We start from the raw sequence: 6,497 nt of genomic DNA on the forward strand, positions 1-6,497 counted from the left end.
GATAAATCAGATTCAGTTCGTTCAAGAACAGAAGAATGCAAGAATCACTTTCACACGTTAAAACTGAAAAATTCAGAAGTAATTATCATCAAAGCTGCTGAAATTTTGGCTTACATGAGTTTAAATAGTTCTTGAAAAGTTAACCCTAATGAACCCCTTATGTGGACTTAAATGAGGTCCACTCAAAACTGACCCAAAACCCTAAACTAAAAAGCCCATAACTTAATCCAAACAAGCCTTGGATCCTAACTGAAAACAAAGTATTAATTAAGCCCAAACAAGCCTTGGGCTGTAGCTAACAAAATAAAACAAAGCCCATAATATTAAATCCATGTTCTGTCATGAGAAGAAGAGAAGGAAGTAACATATTATAGAACTGATTCGAGGCTTAGTTATAGCCTTCCATGCAGCCCCTTAATCCTAGAAACAAAAGGAAAAGGTAGCCACCCATGTTGTTTCCAAGTTGTAGAAGGATTCTTTTGTTTCCTTTGCTGTCCTCACCTCATGGCCCAAATAAGGTTGTGTTGGACCCCTCTTGCACATTCATAAGATGTACTAGGGTCTCCTCTTGATACTCTAATGGACCTTTCAATTCTGACTTGGTTGAAACATTCAAAAGCAATGCATTCAATGCCTCTTTCAATGCCTTTGTCTTGGACCGAGTCATTGGACCATTTGGAACATGTAATGGGTCCTTGCTGGTGTTTCTGGGCTGGTCCACATCATGAAATATGTGTTAATGATTGTAGTACCACCTTTGTTAGTAAATTGAATTTGGATGCTATTAGGATCTGAAAAAAACCGGAGGTTCTTTATATTCCTCGGAAACCCCCACCCACATCACCATTCAATATTTCTTGGCCCACTATTGGCCAAACTACTTGGGCACTAGGCCCAATGTGAGTAGGATCGCTTAGCCATGCTTCATAATTGTGAGGTACAAAGGGAGAGAAGATTCGGCCAGAACCCAAAACACCACTATAACCCATTTTGCCACACATCCAAACACAAACAAATATTTGGCCAACACTCCAGACAAATCAGACCACCATTCAGCCACTACTAAAAAACACCCAAATATAGTCGAGAGTGGAGGTATGACAAGAGGGGTGAAGTCAAGAAGGGTGATGAGAATTGTGTGAAAAAACTAAAGAAACAAACTAATTTTTATGCTAGAAAGGGTGAGGTCAAATCTGTAATTTTTACTAACAAGCCAATCATTTTACTTGTGTACAAAGAGGTTGGACCATTTGGACCTTTCAATTCTGACTTGGTTGAAACATTCAAAATTAATGCATTAAATGCCTCTTTCAATGCCTTTGTCTTGGATCGAGTCATTGGACCATTTGGAACATGTAATGGGTCCTTACTGGTGTTTATGGGCTGGTCCACATCACTTTATATTGCTTGGAGATTTTCTGATGGTGTCTTGTGCTAAAATTGAGTCTTCTTCTGTTTTTGAGGGTATGTTCTATTAGACTTTATTTTGGGTACATTTTTTTTGTTTTGTTCTTTTGGGGTTAGCGGGGTCTATCCGCTTTCTTATTCTTAGTGGGGTTTTGTCCCTTTGTATTTTTTTTTTGTTATATACTTATCGTATCCCAAAAAACTTAAAGGAACACTAAGAAAACAAAAATAACAGAAGTGTGACATAAGGAAAACCTGTCTCAAGGCACCAACACTATTGGAATGAAGTTGAATGACGACAAGAAGCTAGTTAATCTTCGATAAGTAAGATTTAGTTCGTTCATGAACCTCTTAATTACGCGGTCAAGCAACCTACCACAAAGACACCAATTCCCGGAAAGCCAAGCAAATCAGGTTTGATAGGAGTGTGATACAAAGATAACTTTAACACTATTGGAAACGGAAACCCCCACCCAATGAATATTGATTCGCGAATGAGAAGTATAAGGATGACACCACGAAGTCAGTTGTTCTTTGATAAGTCATTTTTCAGTTCTTTAGAGAACCCAGGAAGGGAGATTTATCCCACCAACACACAACAAGTGCAACAAACAAGAAGTTTTATTAATATGAATTGTCTCCTCTTTTGTTTCTTTGTTTGCAAAGTATTCTTAGCTGACTTGTAAACTTATTTAATGATAGATTCCTACTATATTAAGGATTCTACATTAATATGGAGTCCATACCACACATGAAAACTATGTTCTTGCCTATTAAATATCTTTGTAAGACTAAGAAATTCTCAAAACCAGCTGCCACATCCTTGTAGGAAAAGAATCCTAGCCAAATAGGAAGTCCACAAGTCAAAAGAAAGTAAATATCAAAATTCATATAGTCTATGTTGACCAGTATTGCGATGCTTTTTCGAACTTCGATTGAACTAAATATTAACCCAAGGTAGGACAACATGTCAGGTGACACCACATAAAATTTCAGCCCAATCCAATGGTCGGATTGGGAATTATGACTATTGTTGTGAAACTGGACAGTTGCGCATATTACATTAGAATCCGAATCATATTGTTTTTTTGTTGCCCGGATCGTATCAGTTCAAGAAATGAAGAATGCAAGAATCACTTACACACGTTAAAATTAAAAAAATTCAGAAGCATTATTCATCAATGGCTGCTGAAATTTAGGTTACATGAGATTAAATAGTTCTTGAAAAATTAATCCTAATGGATCTATCCTAGTGGACTGATTTGACCCACTTACAAAATTGGCCCAAAAACCTTAAACTAAAAAGCCCATAACCTGATCTAAATAAGTCTTGGATCCTAGCTGAAAATAAAGTATTAATTAAGCTCAAACAAGCTTTGAGTTGTAACTAACAAAATAAAATAAAGCTCATAATATTAAATCCATGTTCTGCCGTGAGAAGAAGAGGGGAGAGGAAATATTAGTGAACTGATTCAAGGCTTATTTATAGTCTTCCATGCAACCTATTAATCCTAGAAACTAAAGAAAAAGGTAGTCGCCCATGTTGTTTCCAAGTTGCAGTATGATTTTTTTATTTTGTTTTTTTTTGTTTTCTCCTCACCTAAGGAAATAAACAAAATAATAAATTTTAATACTTAAAAGAAATATTTAATGTTCTCATACATAATAGGAAGTTCATTGATGTAACCATATTATTCGATAGTTTCACTCACATTTAACTAGTGTTTTGCCTATGTTTTATGTATAAAATGCCTTGATATTCTTTGTTTTATGTTTTGAAGGCACCTTTAGATGAAAGATGCAAAAAAAAGTAAATTGGAGGTAATTGGCAGATTTGACCCTCAGTCGATGTTTTGTGCAGAGCATGAGTTCTAAAAGTCGAAACGAAGTGATTCTAGTGGCATTAGAAAGATAACATCCATACCTTTTTGTAAATCCAAGTGAAGAAAAATAAAATGACAAAGAGCATGGAAATCACATCCTTCAAAGTCAAAACTCGCATTCTGCCAGTGTTGACCTTTGTCCATTCCAAATTCAATATCTGGAGCTGTAGATATCCAATTGATGCAAACTCAATTGTTTTGGATTCCTGACTCAAAGGTCTATAAACGCTCAAACTTTCAGCCAAAACCGATGTCATATGAGGGAGATATGAGTTTTCAAAGATGACAACTAAATTCTGCCAGTAATCAGGTTTCGTGAAGAAACAAATCCAAATTACATCCCGAAGCATCAAAACCGACATCCAAGTTTTAATTTCAGCAATTTAGCTCCTCAAGTAAATCAATCCAGAAGGTCAAGGAAGGAAGCCACCAACCTCAAGCCACCAACCTCAAACCACCAACCACAAACCAGCCACCAGCCACCAGCTGCCTTCACACTACCACCATCTCTTGATGTTCACACTTGAACTTTGATTTTTCTTACTTACAATTTGTGTATAAATAGGCAGCTAAGTTCATGATATTACCAGAGCCAAGAGAGAGGGAGAGGGAGTGCAGTAGAATCAAAGAAAGAAGGGTGGCAGCCATAAGAGAAGAAACACAAACTCTCCCCTCTACAAATCAGAAATCATGTATTCTTTCATCTTTAGGAGTAGTTTTTCAATAGATATGCAAGGCTAAGCTCGTTTTCTTGGTTGTAAGGACGCAAACACCTTCAGATTTCAAGAACTGTGAGATTTATTCTTCCATTTATTTTTGGTTTGTATTATGAATGAGTATGTTTGTTTTCCTATGCATATTTCGTATGATTGTTTATCTTAATTGCTAGAGCGGACTCTAAGTTATTATTGTGAACAATCTATTGCTAAGTTTGATATCAAAACCGGAGTTGTGATATATAAACTTGTGAAGCAACTAAGCTTGGTAATTGTAGCGGAACTACGTTATTAAACTTAGGGAGAACATTCGATCAAAGCAACACAAGCTGACAACTTGGTTGTTAAGATTAATGAATTTATCTAGATCTTAAGGCTGCCATTGGATTAAATCATTAGTGCGGACACTGTGATTATTTGTTGGTTAGGGTTAGTTATACGGCGGATCCGTTAATTAACCAATGTTAAGAAAAGATAAAAAATTCAGAATATAAGCTGAAGTTTCGTTTCAAGGATCGGTTCTGATTTCTGTAGGTGGATGTGTGCTTGCAACCAAGGTTTGTTTTCTTGATATATTTCAGTTTTAATTGATTTTGTTTGTTAGTTTAATTTCTACCATAGTTTAAGATCATTGCAAATCAAACCCCCCCAATTACATAACGTATAGCATAAAAATCTGAACTAAACCTTCCTCGTGGGATCGACCCCTTGCTTGCTCTATACTATCTTGTGTGTTTTAAGCTAGGGTAATTAATTTGTGCGACCGCGACATCGCAACAAATTTTGGCGCCGTTGCCGGGGAAGTAATTTTAGTTAATTCTTGTGCTGTTATTTTTATTTGCTGTGATTGTTATTTATTCTTTCTAAAAAAAAAAAAAAAAAAAAAAAAAAAAGAGATAGAATTTTTGCTTGCGGCGGTACTGTTCAACTTACGGCAGCGGTACTGTTCAAAACAAAGTTTTTGGTGGAATTAGGTATCGTTCTTTGGTTTCCTGAAGGGAAACGACGTTCTGAACAAGACTAGTGGTAAACCACTAGCCTCACCTTATCGAGGCCAAATTCCACTGTTTTCTAGGGTTTTTAGGCAGTTTTAGTTTTCTACCGTAGGATTTTCGTACAATTTGCATTGTTTTCAATCTCTTGTGTGATTGGTTTATTTTGAGTTTTCTTGAAGATTTATGCCTGTAACCCGTTCTACTAATCAAATTCAAGTGCAGTTGGATCTCGAAATAGAAAACACTTTACGCAGGTTACGAAAGGAAGCTCGCCTCAACACCATGGCTGTTGCACGACAACAAACACTCAAGGAGCTTGCTGCTCCTAACGTGGAAAATCAGCCACTGTGCATAAACATCGAAAATAATGTAAACTTTGAGCTCAAATCTGGTTTTATACATTTGCTACCAACATTCAATGGTCTTGCAGGAGAAGATCCTCATACTCATCTCAAGGAGTTCCATATGGTTTGCATTGGCATGAAACCGAATGGAGTTGACGAAGAACAGGTTAAGTTGAAAGCTTTTCCTTTCTCTTTAAAAGGGGCAGCAAAAACATGGCTTTTCTCTATTCTCCCAGGTTCCATTGGAACTTGGAATGCCATGAAGAAGATTTTCCTTGAGAAGTACTTCCCAGCATCTCGAGTTGCCAACATAAGGAAAGAAATATGTGGGATTCGGCAATCTCATGGAGAGACACTCTCCGAATATTGGGAAAGATTTGAGCAACTCTGCATTCAATGTCCTCATCATCAAATACCTGATCAACTGCTCATTCAATATTTCTATGAAGGATTGATGCCTACTGACCGTAGTATCATTGATGCTGCAAGTGGAGGGGCATTGGTAGATAAGACACCCGAGGCTGCACGCCAATTGATCTCAAACATGGCAGCCAACTCGAAACAATTTGGCACTCGTGGGGATTTCTCAAACAAACAAGTAAATGAGGTAAGTGTTTCTAACCTTGAAAATAAAGTTAATAAACTTACTTCTCTTGTGCGTTCTTTGGCTTGTGGAAATGTACAACAGGTAAAAGTTTGTAGCATATGCTCCTTACAAGGACATGCCTCAGATATGTGCCCAACAATGCAAGAAGATTACATTGAACAGGCTAATACAGTTGATGGAGCATTCAATGGACAACCCCAACGTAAATATGATCCCTTTTCCAACACGTACAATCCTGGATGGAGAGATCATCCCAACTTACGCTATGGGAACCCACCTCAACAAAGCAATCAAGGACGACAGTTCCATCCCCATTGATTTCAATCCCAACAGAATTATCAAGCAAGACAACCCCCTCCTCCATTCACAAACTCCAATGTTATGGGGTCGTCATCCAATGATGATCTTCGTGAGATGATGAAAACTTTGGCTTCTAACACTGTGACCTTACAACAAAATGTCATGTCTTTTCAACAGGAAACAAGGTCAAGTATTCACAACTTGGAAAAGCAAATGGGGCAAGTAGCTTCAAGTGTAGGGAAATT

This window comes from Populus trichocarpa, chromosome 5 (genome assembly GCF_000002775.5).
Source record: "Populus trichocarpa isolate Nisqually-1 chromosome 5, P.trichocarpa_v4.1, whole genome shotgun sequence".
Taxonomy (NCBI): Eukaryota; Viridiplantae; Streptophyta; class Magnoliopsida; order Malpighiales; family Salicaceae; genus Populus; species Populus trichocarpa.